The sequence below is a fragment of the Eulemur rufifrons genome, chromosome 19 (genome assembly GCF_041146395.1).
Source record: "Eulemur rufifrons isolate Redbay chromosome 19, OSU_ERuf_1, whole genome shotgun sequence".
Taxonomy (NCBI): Eukaryota; Metazoa; Chordata; class Mammalia; order Primates; family Lemuridae; genus Eulemur; species Eulemur rufifrons.
In genome coordinates this window covers 6,004,965-6,021,081 of record NC_091001.1, presented here as the reverse complement: position 1 = coordinate 6,021,081, position 16,117 = coordinate 6,004,965, and positions in this window count along the sequence as shown.

Genomic DNA, 16,117 nt, shown 5'->3' with positions numbered 1-16,117 from the left:
TAGTGTTAGGGTTAGGGATAAGGGATCCCATTAGCATTAAGGGTCTTCCTTACTGTAGGGTTAAAGGTTAGGCTTAGAGTTAAAGGTTAAGGTTAGGGTCAGTGTTAAGATTTAGGGTGAGGGTTAACGGTTAGGGTAAAGGTTAAGCGTTAGGGTTAGGGATTAGTGATTAGGGTTTTTGGTTAGTGTTAGGGTTAGCGGTTAGGAGTTAGTGTTTTATGAAGGGGTATGGTTAGAATTAGGATTGGGGTTAGAGTTAGGGTGAGGTATAGGGGTTAGGTTTAGGCGTTAGTTTTAGGGTAAAAGGATAGGATTAGGGTTACGGGTTGGGCTTAGGTTTAGGGTTAAAGTTTACTGCTAGGGTTAGGGATAGGGTTCAGGGTTAGCTTTAGGGGTTCTGGTTAGGGTTAGGTGTTAGGTTAGTGTCAGGGTTAGGTCTAGTCGTGAGGGTAAGGTTTAGGGTTAGCTTTAAGAGCTAGGGTTAGGTTTAATGGTTAGGATTAGGATTAGGGTTAAGGGTTAGGGTAAGGCTTAGGGGTTAGGGTGAAGGGTTAGGGTCAAGGGTTAGGGTTTTTGTTAGGCATAGCGTTGGGGTTAGAAGTAAGGGTTACTGTCAGTGTTAGGGTTGTAGGTAGGGTTACGGTTAGGGTTAGCGGTTTAGAATTAGGGTTAGGGATTAGGTGTCACAGTGATGACTAGGAGATAGGGTTAGAATTATGGGATGGGGTTGTTCTCAGGAAATGGGTTATGCATTAACGTTAGGATAAGAGGTTAAAGTTAGGCGCACGGTGAGGTTTACGTGTTAAGGGGAGAAATAGGAACAGGGTTGGGTGTTATGTTGCGGGTTAGGGTAATCTGTTAAAGGTATTGTTTATGCTTAGCACACGAGCCCTGTCTGCATTAGGCGGGCGGGGGGAGTTGAGGGGGCTGGGATTGTACCCGGGAACCCACTCTATCATACTCTGGGTATGGGCCCGTGGGTTTCATGCAGGACACAGTGGTAGAGCCTCCTTTCACGCATGGCATGGGAGGATTGCAGGCTTTCTAAACTCTAAGAAAGCAAGAAGTCTGAGAATTAGATTTAGGGTTAGGATTCTGGTTAGGGTTAAGGATGAAGTTTAGTGTTAGGGTGAGGGCTTAGGGTTAGGGAATAGGGTTAGGGATAAAGGTTACTCTTAGGTTTAACGGTTACACTTTGGTTTAGGGTTGAGGTTTACCGTTAGGGTTAAGATGAGGGGTTAGGGTTTGGTACAGGGTTAGGGTTAAGTGTTAGGTTTAGGGTTGAAGATTAGGATTAGGGTTAGGATTAAAGGTTAGCGTGAGAGTTAACGCTTAATGTTAAGGTTAAGAGTTAGGGTTTAGGGTTAGGGTTAGGGTTAGGGTTAGTTTTAGGGTTAGAGTTATGTGCTATGGTTTGTGTTAGAGGTTAGGGTTAGGTTTACTGGTCACGGTTAGGGTTACGTTTAGGGGGTAGCATTAGGGTTAGGGTTAGGGTTAAGGGATAGGATTAGGGTTAAGTGTTGGGCTTAGGGTTAGGGTTTAGTGTTAGGGTTAGCATTAAGGATTAGGGTTAGGGTCAGGGTTAAATGCTTGGGTGCGGGTAATGGTTTGGGTCAGGGTTTAGGTTCATGGATAGGGTTAGTGTTAAGGGTTACGGGTAGGTTTAGGGTTCAGGGTTAGTGTTAGCATTAGGGCTTAAGGTTAGGATTAGGCGGTAGTTTAGATTTAAAGTTAGGTCTAGGCCTTAGGGTAAGGGCTAGCGTTAGGGTTAAGAGATACGGTTAGGTTTAATGCTTAGGATTAGGGTTAGGGTTTGGGGTTAAAGTAAGTGTTTGGGGTTAGGTTTAAGGATCAAAGGTTAGGGTTATTTTTAGCTGTAGTGTTAGGGTTAGGGATAAGGGATCCCATTAGCATTAAGGGTCTTCCTTCATGTAGGTTTAAGGGTTAGGCTTAGAGTTAAAGGTTAAGGTTAGGGTCAGTGTTAAAATTTAGGGTGAGGGTTAACGGTTAGGGTAAAGGTTAAGCGTTAGGGTTAGGGATTAGTGATTACGGTTTTTGGTTAGTGTTAGGGTTAGCGGTTCGGAGTTAGTGTTTTATGAAGGGGTATGATTAGAATTAGGATTGGGGTTAGAGTTAGGGTGAGGTATAGGGGTTAGGTTTAGGGGTTAGTTTTAGGGTAAAAGGATAGGATTAGGGTTACGGGTTGGGCTTAGGTTTAGGGTTAAAGTTTACTGCTAGGGTTAGGGATAGGGTTCAGGGTTAGCTTTAGGGGTTCTGGTTAGGGTTCGGTGTTAGGTTACTGTCAGGGTTAGGTCTAGTCGTGAGGGTAAGGTTTAGGGTTAGCTTTAAGAGCTAGGGTTAGGTTTAATGGTTAGGATTAGGATTAGGGTTAAGGGTTAGGGTAAGGCTTAGGGGTTAGGGTGAAGGGTTAGGGTTTTTGTTAGGCATATCGTTGGGGTTAGAAGTAAGGGTTACTGTCAGTGTTAGGGTTGTAGGTAGGGTTACGGTTAGGGTTAGCGGTTTAGAATTAGGGTTAGGGATTAGGTGTCACAGTGATGACTAGGAGATAGGGTTAGAATTATGGGATAGGGGTTGTCTCATGAAATGGGTTATGCATTAACGTTAGGATAAGACGTTAAAGTTAGGCGCACGGTGAGGTTTACGTGTTAAGGGGAGAAATAGGAACAGGGTTGGGTGTTACGTTCAGGGTTAGGGTTATCTGTAAAAGGTATTGTTTATGCTTAGCGCACGGGCCCTGTCTGCATTAGGCGGGCGGGGGGAGTTTAGGGGGCTGGGATTGTACCCGGGAACCCACTCTATCATACTCTGGGTATGGGCCCGTGGGTTTCATGCAGGACACAGTGGTAGAGCCTCCTTTCACGCATGGCATGGGAGGATTGCAGGCTTTCTAAACTCTAAGAAAGCAAGAAGTCTGAGAATTAGATTTAGGGTTAGGATTCTGGTTAGGGTTAAGGATGAAGTTTAGTGTTAGTGTGAGGGCTTAGGGTTAGGGATTAGGGTTAGGGGTAAAGGTTACTCTTAGGTTTAACGGTTACACTTTGGTTTAGGGTTGAGGTTTACGGTTAGGGTTAAGATGAGGGGTTAGGGTTTGGTACAGGGTTAGGGTTAAGTGTTAGGTTTAGGGTTGAAGATTAGGATTAGGGTTAGGATTAAAGGTTAGCGTGAGAGTTAATGCTTAGGGTTAAGGTTAAGAGTTAGGGTTTAGGGTTCGGGTTACGGTTAGGGTTAGCGTTAGTTTTAGGGTTAGAGTTATGTGCTATGGTTTGTGTTAGAGGTTAGGATTAGGTTTACTGGTCACGGTTAGGGTTACGTTTAGGGGGTAGCATTAGGGTTAGGGTTAGGGTTAAGGGATAGGATTAGGGTTAGGTGTTCGGCTTAGGGTTAGGGTTTAGTGTTAGGTTTATCATTAAGGATTAGGGTTAGAATCAGTGTTAAATGCTTGGGTGCGGGTAATGGTTAGGGTCAGGGTTAAGGTTAACGGATAGGGTTAGGGTTAAGGGTTACGGGTAGGTTTAGGGTTCAGGGTTAGTGTTAGCATTAGGGCTTAATGTTAGGCTTAGGCGATAGGTTAGATTTAGGGTCAGATCTAGGCGTTAGGGTAAGGGCTAGCGTTAGGGTTAAGAGATAGGGTTAGGTTTAATGCTTAGGATTAGGGTTAGGGTTTGGGGTTAAAGAAAGTGTTAGGGGTTAGGATTAAGGATTCAAGGTTAGGGTTATTTTTAGCTGTAGTGTTAGGGTTAGGGATAAGAGATCCCATTAGCATTAAGGTTCTTCCTTACTGTAGGGTTAAGTGTTAGGCTTAGAGTTAAAGGTTAAGGTTAGGGTCAGGGTTAAGATTTAGAGTGAGGGTTAACGGTTAGGGTAAAGGTTAAGCGTTAGGGTTAGGGATTAGTGAGTAGGGTTTTTGGTTAGTGTTAGGGTTAGCGGTTAGGAGTTAGTGTTTTATGAAGGGGTATGGTTAGAATTAGGATTGGGGTTAGAGTTAGGGTGAGGTTTAGGGGTTGGGTTTAGGGGTTATTTTAGGGTAAAAGGATAGGATTAGGGTTACGGGTTGGGCTTAGGTTTAGGGTTAAAGTCTATTGCTAGGGCTAGGGATAGGGTTCAGGGTTAGCTTTAGGGGTTCTGGTTAGGGTTAGGTGTTAGGTTAGTGTCAGGGTTAGGTCTAGTCGTGAGGGTAAGGTTTAGGGTTAGCTTTAAGAGCTAGGGTTAGGTTTAATGGTTAGGATTAGGATTAGGGTTAAGGGTTAGGGTAAGGCTTAGGGGTTAGGGTGAAGGGTTAGGGTCAAGGGTTAGGGTTTTTGTTAGGCATAGCGTTGGGGTTAGAAGTAAGGGTTACTGTCAGTGTTAGGGTTGTAGGTAGGGTTACGGTTAGGGTTAGCGGGTTAGAATTAGGGTTAGGGATTAGGAGTCACAGTGATGACTAGGAGATAGGGTTAGAATTATGAGATGGGGTTGTTCTCAGGAAATGGATTATGCATTAACGTTAGGATAAGAGGTTAAAGTTAGGCGCACGGTGAGGTTTACGTGTTAAGCGGAGAAATAGGAACAGGGTTGGGTGTTATGTTCAGGGTTAGGGTTATCTGTTAAAGGTATTGTTTATGCTTAGCGCACGGGCCCTGTCTGCATTAGGCGGGCGGGGGAGTTTAGGGGGCTGGGATTGTACCCGGGAACCCACTCTATCATACTCTGGGTATGGGCCCGTGGGTTTCATGCAGGACACAGTGGTAGAGCCTCCTTTCACGCATGGCATGGGAGGATTGCAGGCTTTCTAAACTCTAAGAAAGCAAGAAGTCTGCGAATTAGATTTAGGGTTAGGATTCTGGTTAGGGTTAAGGATGAAGTTTAGTGTTAGGGTGAGGGCTTAGGGTTAGGGAATAGGGTTAGGGTTAAAGGTTACTCATAGGTTTAACGGTTACACTTTGGTTCATGGTTGAGGTTTACGGTTAGGGTTAAGATGAGGGGTTAGGGTTTGGTACAGGGTTAGGGTTAAGTGTTAGGTTTAGGGTTGAAGATTAGGATTAGGGTTAGGATTAAAGGTTAGCGTGAGAGTTAATGCTTAGGGTTAAGGTTAAGGGTTAGTGTTTAGGGTTAGGGTTAGGGTTAGTTTTAGGGTTAGAGTTATGTGCTATGGTTTGTGTTAGCGGTTAGGGTTAGGTTTACTGGTCATTGTTAGGATTACGTTTAGGGGTTAGCATTAGGGTTAGGGTTAGGGTTAGGGTTAAGGGATAGGATTAGGGTTAAGTGTTGGGCTTAGGGTTAGCGTTTAGTGTTAAGGTTAGCATTAAGGATTAGTGTTAGGGTCAGGGTTAAATGCTTGGGTGCGGGTATTGGTTAGGGTCAGGGTTTAGGTTCACGGATAGGGTTAGTGTTAAGGGTTACGGGTAGGTTTAGGGTTCAGGGTTAGTGTTAGCATTAGGGCTTAAGGTTAGGATTAGGCGTTAGGTTAGATTTAGGGTTAGATCTAGGCGTTAGGGTAAGGGCTAGCATTAGGGTTAAGAGATAGGGTTAGGTGTAATCCTTAGAATTATGGTTAGGGTTTGGGGTTAAAGTAAGTGTTAGGGGTTAGGTTTAAGTATCCAAGGTTAGGGTTATTTTTAGCTGTAGTGTTAGGGTTAGGGATAAGGGATCCCATTAGCATTAAGGGTCTTCCTTACTGTAGGGTTAAGGGTTAGGCTTAGAGTTAAAGGTTAATGTTAGGGTCAGGGTTAAGATTTAGGGTAAGGGTTAACGGTTAGGGTAAAGGTTAAGCGTTAGAGTTAGGGATTAGTGATTACGGTTTTTGGTAAGTGTTAGGGTTAGCGGTTAGGAGTTAGTGTTTTATGAAGGGGTATGGTTAGAATTATGATTGGGGTTAGAGTTAGGGTGAGGTATAGGGGTTAGGTTTAGGGGTTAGTTTTAGGGTAAAAGGATAGGATTAGGGTTAGGGGTTGGGCTTAGGTTTAGGGTTAAAGATTACTGCTGGGGTTAGGGATAGGGTTCAGGGTTAGCTTTAGTGGTTCTCGTTAGGGTTAGGTGTTAGGTTAGTGTCAGGGTTAGGTCTAGTCGTGAGGGTAAGGTTTAGGGTTAGCTTTAAGAGCTAGGGTTAGGTTTAATGGTTAGGATTAGGATTAGGGTTAAGGGTTAGGGTAAGGCTTAGGGGTTAGGGTGAAGGGTTAGGGTCAAGGGTTAGGGTTTTTGTTAGGCATAGCGTTGGGGTTAGAAGTAAGGGTTACTGTCAGTGTTAGGGTTGTAGGTAGGGTTACCGTTAGGGTTAGCGGTTTAAAATTAGGGTTAGGGATTAGGTGGCACAGTGATGACTAGGAGATAGGGTTAGAATTATGGGATGGGGTTGTTTTCAGGAAATGGGTTATGTATTAACGTTAGGATAAGAGGTTAAAGTTAGGCGCACGGTGAGGTTTACGTGTTAAGGGGAGAAATAGGAACAGGGTTGGGTGTTATGTTCAGGGTTAGGGTTATCTGTTAAAGGTATTGTTTATGCTTAGCGCACGGGCCCTGTCTGCATTAGGCGGGCGGGGGGAGTTTAGGGGGCTGGGATTGTACCCGGGAACCCACTCTATCATACTCTGGGTATGGGCCCGTGGGTTTCATGCAGGAAACAGTGGTAGAGCCTCCTTTCACGCATGGCATGGGAGGATTGCAGGCTTTCTAAACTCTAAGAAAGCAAGAAGTCTGAGAATTAGATTTAGGGTTAGGATTATGGTTAGGCTTAAGGATGAAGTTTAGTGTTAGGGTGAGGGCTTAGAATTAGGGAATAGGGTTAGGGTTAAAGATTACTCTTGGGTTTAACGGTTACACTTTGGTTTAGGGTTGAGGTTTACGGTTAGGGTTAAGATGAGGGGTTAGGGTTTGGTACAGGGTTAGTGTTAAGTGTTAGGTTTAGGGTTGAAGATTAGGATTAGGGTTAGGATTAAAGGTTAGCGTGAGAGTTAACGCTTAGGGTTAAGGTTAAGAGTTAGGGTTTAGGTTTAGGGTTATGGTTAGGGTTAGTTTTACGCTTAGAGTTATGTGCTATGGTTTGTGTTAGAGGTTAGGGTTAGGTTTACTGGTCACGGTTAGGGTTACGTATAGGGGGTAGCATTAGGGTTAGGGTTAGGGTTAAGGGATAGGATTAGGGATAAGTGTTGGGCTTAGGGTTAGGGTTTAGTGTTAGGGTTAGCATTAAGGATTAGGGTTAGGGTCAGGGTTAAATGCTTGGGTGCGGGTAATGGTTAGGGTGAGGGTTAAGGTTCATGGATAGGGTTAGTGTTAAGGGTTACGGGTAGGTTAAGAGTTCTGGGTTAGTGTTAGCATTAGGGCTTAAGGTTAGGATTAGGCGGTAGGTTAGATTTAGGGTTAGATCTAGGCGTTAGGGTAAGGGCTAGCGTTAGGGTTAAGAGATAGGGTTAGGTTTAATGCTTAGGATTATGGTTAGGGTTTGGGGTTAAAGTAAGTGTTAGGGGTTAGGTTTAAGGATCCAAGGTTAGGGTTATTTTTAGCTGTAGTGTTAGGGTTAGGGATAAGGGATCCCATTAGCATTAAGGGTCTTCCTTACTGTAGGGTTAAGGGTTAGGCTTAGAGTTAAAGGTTAAGGTTAGGGTCAGTGTTAAGATTTAGGGTGAGGGTTAACGGTTAGGGTAAAGGTTAAGCGTTAGGGTTAGGGATTAGTGATTAGGGTTTTTGGTTAGTGTTAGGGTTAGCGGTCAGGAGTTAGTGTTTTATGAAGGGGTATGGTTAGAATTAGGATTGGGGTTAGAGTTAGGGTGAGGTATAGGGGTTAGGTTTAGGGGTTAGTTTTAGGGTAAAAGGATAGGATTAGGGTTACGGGTTGGGCTTAGGTTTAGGGATAAAGTTTACTGCTAGGGTTAGGGATAGGGTTCAGGGTTAGCTTTAGGGGTTCTGGTTAGGGTTAGGTGTTAGGTTAGTGTCAGGGTCAGGTCTAGTCGTGAGGGTAAGGTTTAGGGTTAGCTTTAAGAGCTATGGTTAGGTTTAATGGTTAGGATTAGGATTAGGGTTAAGGGTTAGGGTAAGGCTTAGGGGTTAGGGTGAAGGGTTAGGGTCAAGGGTTAGGGTTTTTGATACGCATAGCGTTGGGGTTAGAAGTAAAGGTTACTGTCAGTGTTAGGGTTGTAGGTAGGGTTACGGTTAGGGTTAGCGGTTTAGAATTAGGGCTAGGGATTAGGTGTCACAGTGATGACTAGGAGATAGGGTTAGAATTATGGGATAGGGGTTGTTCTCAGGAAATGGGTTATGCCTTAACCTTAGGATAAGAGGTTAAAGTTAGGCGCAGGGTGAGGTTTACGTGTTAAGGGGAGAAATAGGAACAGGGTTGGGTGTTATGTTCAGGGTTAGGGTTATCTGTTAAAGGTATTGTTTATGCTTAGCGCACGGGCCCTGTCTGCATTAGGCGGGCGGGGGGAGTTTAGGGGGCTGGGATTGTACCCGGGAACCCACTCTATCATACTCTGGGTATGGGCCCGTGGGTTTCATGCAGGACACAGTGGTAGAGCCTCCTTTCACGCATGGCATGGGAGGATGGCAGGCTTTCTAAACTCTAAGAAAGCAAGAAGTCTGAGAATTAGATTTAGGGTTAGGATTCTGGTTAGGGTTAAGGATGAAGTTTAGTGTTAGGGTGAGGGCTTAGGGTTAGGGATTAGGGTTAGGGATAAAGGTTACTCTTAGTTTTAACGGTTACACTTTGGTTTAGGGTTGAGGTTTACGCTTAGGGTTAAGATGAGGGGTTAGGGTTTGGTACAGGGTTAGGGTTAAGTGTTAGGTTTAGGGTTGAAGATTAGGATTAGGGTTAGGATTAAAGGTTAGCGTGAGAGTTAACGCTTAGGGTTAAGGTTAAGAGTTAGGGTTTAGGGTTAGGGTTAGGGTTAGGGTTAGTTTTAGGGTTAGAGTTATGTGGTATGGTTTGTGTTAGAGGTTAGTGTTAGGTTTACTGGTCACGGTTAGGGTTACGTTTAGGGGGTAGCATTAGGGTTAGGGTTAGGGTTAAGTGATAGGATTAGGGTTAAGTGTTGGGCTTAGGGTTAGGGTTTAGTGTTAGGTTTATCATTAAGGATTAGGGTTAGAATCAGGGTTAAATGCCTGGGTGCGGGTAATGGTTAGGGTCAGGGTTAAGGTTCACGGAGAGGGTTAGTGTTAAGGGTTACGGGTAGGTTTAGGGTTCAGGGTTAGTGTTAGTATTAGGGCTTAAGGTTAGGATTAGGCGGTAGGTTAGATTTAGGGTTAGATCTAGGCGTTAGGGTAAGGGCTAGCCTTAGGGTTAAGAGATAGGGTTAGGTTTAATGCTTAGGATTAGGGTTAGGGTTTGGGGTTAAAGTAAGTGTTAGGGGTTAGGTTTAAGGATCCAACGTTAGGGTTATTTTTAGCTGTAGTGTTAGGGTTAGGGATAAGGGATCCCATTAGCATTAAGGGTCTTCCTTACTGTAGGGTTAAAGGTTAGGCTTAGAGTTAAAGGTTAAGGTTAGGGTCAGTGTTAAGATTTAGGGTGAGGGTTAACGGTTAGGGTAAAGGTTAAGCGTTAGGGTTAGGGATTAGTGATTAGGGTTTTTGGTTAGTGTTAGGGTTAGCGGTTAGGAGTTAGTGTTTTATGAAGGGGTATGGTTAGAATTAGGATTGGGGTTAGAGTTAGGGTGAGGTATAGGGGTTAGGTTTAGGCGTTAGTTTTAGGGTAAAAGGATAGGATTAGGGTTACGGGTTGGGCTTAGGTTTAGGGTTAAAGTTTACTGCTAGGGTTAGGGATAGGGTTCAGGGTTAGCTTTAGGGGTTCTGGTTAGGGTTAGGTGTTAGGTTAGTGTCAGGGTTAGGTCTAGTCGTGAGGGTAAGGTTTAGGGTTAGCTTTAAGAGCTAGGGTTAGGTTTAATGGTTAGGATTAGGATTAGGGTTAAGGGTTAGGGTAAGGCTTAGGGGTTAGGGTGAAGGGTTAGGGTCAAGGGTTAGGGTTTTTGTTAGGCATAGCGTTGGGGTTAGAAGTAAGGGTTACTGTCAGTGTTAGGGTTGTAGGTAGGGTTACGGTTAGGGTTAGCGGTTTAGAATTAGGGTTAGGGATTAGGTGTCACAGTGATGACTAGGAGATAGGGTTAGAATTATGGGATGGGGTTGTTCTCAGGAAATGGGTTATGCATTAACGTTAGGATAAGAGGTTAAAGTTAGGCGCACGGTGAGGTTTACGTGTTAAGGGGAGAAATAGGAACAGGGTTGGGTGTTATGTTGCGGGTTAGGGTAATCTGTTAAAGGTATTGTTTATGCTTAGCACACGAGCCCTGTCTGCATTAGGCGGGCGGGGGGAGTTGAGGGGGCTGGGATTGTACCCGGGAACCCACTCTATCATACTCTGGGTATGGGCCCGTGGGTTTCATGCAGGACACAGTGGTAGAGCCTCCTTTCACGCATGGCATGGGAGGATTGCAGGCTTTCTAAACTCTAAGAAAGCAAGAAGTCTGAGAATTAGATTTAGGGTTAGGATTCTGGTTAGGGTTAAGGATGAAGTTTAGTGTTAGGGTGAGGGCTTAGGGTTAGGGAATAGGGTTAGGGATAAAGGTTACTCTTAGGTTTAACGGTTACACTTTGGTTTAGGGTTGAGGTTTACCGTTAGGGTTAAGATGAGGGGTTAGGGTTTGGTACAGGGTTAGGGTTAAGTGTTAGGTTTAGGGTTGAAGATTAGGGTTAGGGTTAGGATTAAAGGTTAGCGTGAGAGTTAACGCTTAATGTTAAGGTTAAGAGTTAGGGTTTAGGGTTAGGGTTAGGGTTAGGGTTAGTTTTAGGGTTAGAGTTATGTGCTATGGTTTGTGTTAGAGGTTAGGGTTAGGTTTACTGGTCACGGTTAGGGTTACGTTTAGGGGGTAGCATTAGGGTTAGGGTTAGGGTTAAGGGATAGGATTAGGATTAAGTGTTGGGCTTAGGGTTAGGGTTTAGTGTTAGGGTTAGCATTAAGGATTAGGGTTAGGGTCAGGGTTAAATGCTTGGGTGCGGGTAATGGTTTGGGTCAGGGTTTAGGTTCATGGATAGGGTTAGTGTTAAGGGTTACGGGTAGGTTTAGGGTTCAGGGTTAGTGTTAGCATTAGGGCTTAAGGTTAGGATTAGGCGGTAGTTTAGATTTAAAGTTAGATCTAGGCCTTAGGGTAAGGGCTAGCGTTAGGGTTAAGAGATACGGTTAGGTTTAATGCTTAGGATTAGGGTTAGGGTTTGGGGTTAAAGTAAGTGTTTGGGGTTAGGTTTAAGGATCCAACGTTAGGGTTATTTTTAGCTGTAGTGTTAGGGTTAGGGATAAGGGATCCCATTAGCATTAAGGGTCTTCCTTCATGTAGGTTTAAGGGTTAGGCTTAGAGTTAAAGGTTAAGGTTAGGGTCAGTGTTAAAATTTAGGGTGAGGGTTAACGGTTAGGGTAAAGGTTAAGCGTTAGGGTTAGGCATTAGTGATTAGGGTTTTTGGTTAGTGTTAGGGTTAGCGGTTCGGAGTTAGTGTTTTATGAAGGGGTATGATTAGAATTAGGATTGGGGTTAGAGTTAGGGTGAGGTATAGGGGTTAGGTTTAGGGGTTAGTTTTAGGGTAAAAGGATAGGATTAGGGTTACGGGTTGGGCTTAGGTTTAGGGTTAAAGTTTACTGCTAGGGTTAGGGATAGGGTTCAGGGTTAGCTTTAGGGGTTCTGGTTAGGGTTCGGTGTTAGGTTACTGTCAGGGTTAGGTCTAGTCGTGAGGGTAAGGTTTAGGGTTAGCTTTAAGAGCTAGGGTTAGGTTTAATGGTTAGGATTAGGATTAGGGTTAAGGGTTAGGGTAAGGCTTAGGGGTTAGGGTGAAGGGTTAGGGTTTTTGTTAGGCATATCGTTGGGGTTAGAAGTAAGGGTTACTGTCAGTGTTAGGGTTGTAGGTAGGGTTACGGTTAGGGTTAGCGGTTTAGAATTAGGGTTAGGGATTAGGTGTCACAGTGATGACTAGGAGATAGGGTTAGAATTATGGGATAGGGGTTGTTCTCATGAAATGGGTTATGCATTAACGTTAGGATAAGACGTTAAAGTTAGGCGCACGGTGAGGTTTACGTGTTAAGGGGAGAAATAGGAACAGGGTTGGGTGTTACGTTCAGGGTTAGGGTTATCTGTAAAAGGTATTGTTTATGCTTAGCGCACGGGCCCTGTCTGCATTAGGCGGGCGGGGGGAGTTTAGGGGGCTGGGATTGTACCCGGGAACCCACTCTATCATACTCTGGGTATGGGCCCGTGGGTTTCATGCAGGACACAGTGGTAGAGCCTCCTTTCACGCATGGCATGGGAGGATTGCAGGCTTTCTAAACTCTAAGAAAGCAAGAAGTCTGAGAATTAGATTTAGGGTTAGGATTCTGGTTAGGGTTAAGGATGAAGTTTAGTGTTAGGGTGAGGGCTTAGGGTTAGGGATTAGGGTTAGGGGTAAAGGTTACTCTTAGGTTTAACGGTTACACTTTGGTTTAGGGTTGAGGTTTACGGTTAGGGTTAAGATGAGGGGTTAGGGTTTGGTACAGGGTTAGGGTTAAGTGTTAGGTTTAGGGTTGAAGATTAGGATTAGGGTTAGGATTAAAGGTTAGCGTGAGAGTTAATGCTTAGGGTTAAGGTTAAGAGTTAGGGTTTAGGGTTCGGGTTACGGTTAGGGTTAGCGTTAGTTTTAGGGTTAGAGTTATGTGCTATGGTTTGTGTTAGAGGTTAGGGTTAGGTTTACTGGTCACGGTTAGGGTTACGTTTAGGGGGTAGCATTAGGGTTAGGGTTAGGGTTAAGGGATAGGATTAGGGTTAGGTGTTCGGCTTAGGGTTAGGGTTTAGTGTTAGGTTTATCATTAAGGATTAGGGTTAGAATCAGTGTTAAATGCTTGGGTGCGGGTAATGGTTAGGGTCAGGGTTAAGGTTAACGGATAGGGTTAGGGTTAAGGGTTACGGGTAGGTTTAGGGTTCAGGGTTAGTGTTAGCATTAGGGCTTAATGTTAGGCTTAGGCGATAGGTTAGATTTAGGGTCAGATCTAGGCGTTAGGGTAAGGGCTAGCGTTAGGGTTAAGAGATAGGGTTAGGTTTAATGCTTAGGATTAGGGTTAGGGTTTGGGGTTAAAGTAAGTGTTAGGGGTTAGGATTAAGGATTCAAGGTTAGGGTTATTTTTAGCTGTAGTGTTAGGGTTAGGGATAAGAGATCCCATTAGCATTAAGGTTCTTCCTTACTGTAGGGTTAAGTGTTAGGCTTAGAGTTAAAGGTTAAGGTTAGGGTCAGGGTTAAGATTTAGAGTGAGGGTTAACGGTTAGGGTAAAGGTTAAGCGTTAGGGTTAGGGATTAGTGAGTAGGGTTTTTGGTTAGTGTTAGGGTTAGCGGTTAGGAGTTAGTGTTTTATGAAGGGGTATGGTTAGAATTAGGATTGGGGTTACAGTTAGGGTGAGGTTTAGGGGTTGGGTTTAGGGGTTATTTTAGGGTAAAAGGATAGGATTAGGGTTACGGGTTGGGCTTAGGTTTAGGGTTAAAGTCTATTGCTAGGGCTAGGGATAGGGTTCAGGGTTAGCTTTAGGGGTTCTGGTTAGGGTTAGGTGTTAGGTTAGTGTCAGGGTTAGGTCTAGTCGTGAGGGTAAGGTTGAGGGTTAGCTTTAAGAGCTAGGGTTAGGTTTAATGGTTAGGATTAGGATTAGGGTTAAGGGTTAGGGTAAGGCTTAGGGGTTAGGGGGAAGGGTTAGGGTCAAGGGTTAGGGTTTTTGTTAGGCATAGCGTTGGGGTTAGAAGTAAGGGTTACTGTCAGTGTTAGGGTTGTAGGTAGGGTTACGGTTAGGGTTAGCGGGTTAGAATTAGGGTTAGGGATTAGGAGTCACAGTGATGACTAGGAGATAGGGTTAGAATTATGAGATGGGGTTGTTCTCAGGAAATGGATTATGCATTAACGTTAGGATAAGAGGTTAAAGTTAGGCGCACGGTGAGGTTTACGTGTTAAGGGGAGAAATAGGAACAGGGTTGGGTGTTATGTTCAGGGTTAGGGTTATCTGTTAAAGGTATTGTTTATGCTTAGCGCACGGGCCCTGTCTGCATTAGGCGGGCGGGGGAGTTTAGGGGGCTGGGATTGTACCCGGGAACCCACTCTATCATACTCTGGGTATGGGCCCGTGGGTTTCATGCAGGACACAGTGGTAGAGCCTCCTTTCACGCATGGCATGGGAGGATTGCAGGCTTTCTAAACTCTAAGAAAGCAAGAAGTCTGCGAATTAGATTTAGGGTTAGGATTCTGGTTAGGGTTAAGGATGAAGTTTAGTGTTAGGGTGAGGGCTTAGGGTTAGGGAATAGGGTTAGGGTTAAAGGTTACTCATAGGTTTAACGGTTACACTTTGGTTCATGGTTGAGGTTTACGGTTAGGGTTAAGATGAGGGGTTAGGGTTTGGTACAGGGTTAGGGTTAAGTGTTAGGTTTAGGGTTGAAGATTAGGATTAGGGTTAGGATTAAAGGTTAGCGTGAGAGTTAATGCTTAGGGTTAAGGTTAAGGGTTAGTGTTTAGGGTTAGGGTTAGCGTTAGTTTTAGGGTTAGAGTTATGTGCTATGGTTTGTGTTAGCGGTTAGGGTTAGGTTTACTGGTCATTGTTAGGATTACGTTTAGGGGTTAGCATTAGGGTTAGGGTTAGGGTTAGGGTTAAGGGATAGGATTAGGGTTAAGTGTTGGGCTTAGGGTTAGCGTTTAGTGTTAAGGTTAGCATTAAGGATTAGTGTTAGGGTCAGGGTTAAATGCTTGGGTGCGGGTATTGGTTAGGGTCAGGGTTTAGGTTCACGGATAGGGTTAGTGTTAAGGGTTACGGGTAGGTTTAGGGTTCAGGGTTAGTGTTAGCATTAGGGCTTAAGGTTAGGATTAGGCGTTAGGTTAGATTTAGGGTTAGATCTAGGCGTTAGGGTAAGGGCTAGCGTTAGGGTTAAGAGATAGGGTTAGGTGTAATGCTTAGAATTATGGTTAGGGTTTGGGGTTAAAGTAAGTGTTAGGGGTTAGGTTTAAGTATCCAAGGTTAGGGTTATTTTTAGCTGTAGTGTTAGGGTTAGGGATAAGGGATCCCATTAGCATTAAGGGTCTTCCTTACTGTAGGGTTAAGGGTTAGGCTTAGAGTTAAAGGTTAATGTTAGGGTCAGGGTTAAGATTTAGGGTAAGGGTTAACGGTTAGGGTAAAGGTTAAGCGTTAGAGTTAGGGATTAGTGATTACGGTTTTTGGTAAGTGTTAGGGTTAGCGGTTAGGAGTTAGTGTTTTATGAAGGGGTATGGTTAGAATTATGATTGGGGTTAGAGTTAGGGTGAGGTATAGGGGTTAGGTTTAGGGGTTAGTTTTAGGGTAAAAGGATAGGATTAGGGTTAGGGGTTGGGCTTAGGTTTAGGGTTAAAGATTACTGCTGGGGTTAGGGATAGGGTTCAGGGTTAGCTTTAGTGGTTCTCGTTAGGGTTAGGTGTTAGGTTAGTGTCAGGGTTAGGTCTAGTCGTTAGGGTAAGGTTTAGGGTTAGCTTTAAGAGCTAGGGTTAGGTTTAATGGTTAGGATTAGGATTAGGGTTAAGGGTTAGGGTAAGGCTTAGGGGTTAGGGTGAAGGGTTAGGGTCAAGGGTTAGGGTTTTTGTTAGGCATAGCGTTGGGGTTAGAAGTAAGGGTTACTGTCAGTGTTAGGGTTGTAGGTAGGGTTACCGTTAGGGTTAGCGGTTTAAAATTAGGGTTAGGGATTAGGTGGCACAGTGATGACTAGGAGATAGGGTTAGAATTATGGGATGGGGTTGTTTTCAGGAAATGGGTTATGTATTAACGTTAGGATAAGAGGTTAAAGTTAGGCGCACGGTGAGGTTTACGTGTTAAGGGGAGAAATAGGAACAGGGTTGGGTGTTATGTTCAGGGTTAGGGTTATCTGTTAAAGGTATTGTTTATGCTTAGCGCACGGGCCCTGTCTGCATTAGGCGGGCGGGGGAAGTTTAGGGGGCTGGGATTGTACCCGGGAACCCACTCTATCATACTCTGGGTATGGGCCCGTGGGTTTCATGCAGGAAACAGTGGTAGAGCCTCCTTTCACGCATGGCATGGGAGGATTGCAGGCTTTCTAAACTCTAAGAAAGCAAGAAGTCTGAGAATTAGATTTAGGGTTAGGATTATGGTTAGGCTTAAGGATGAAG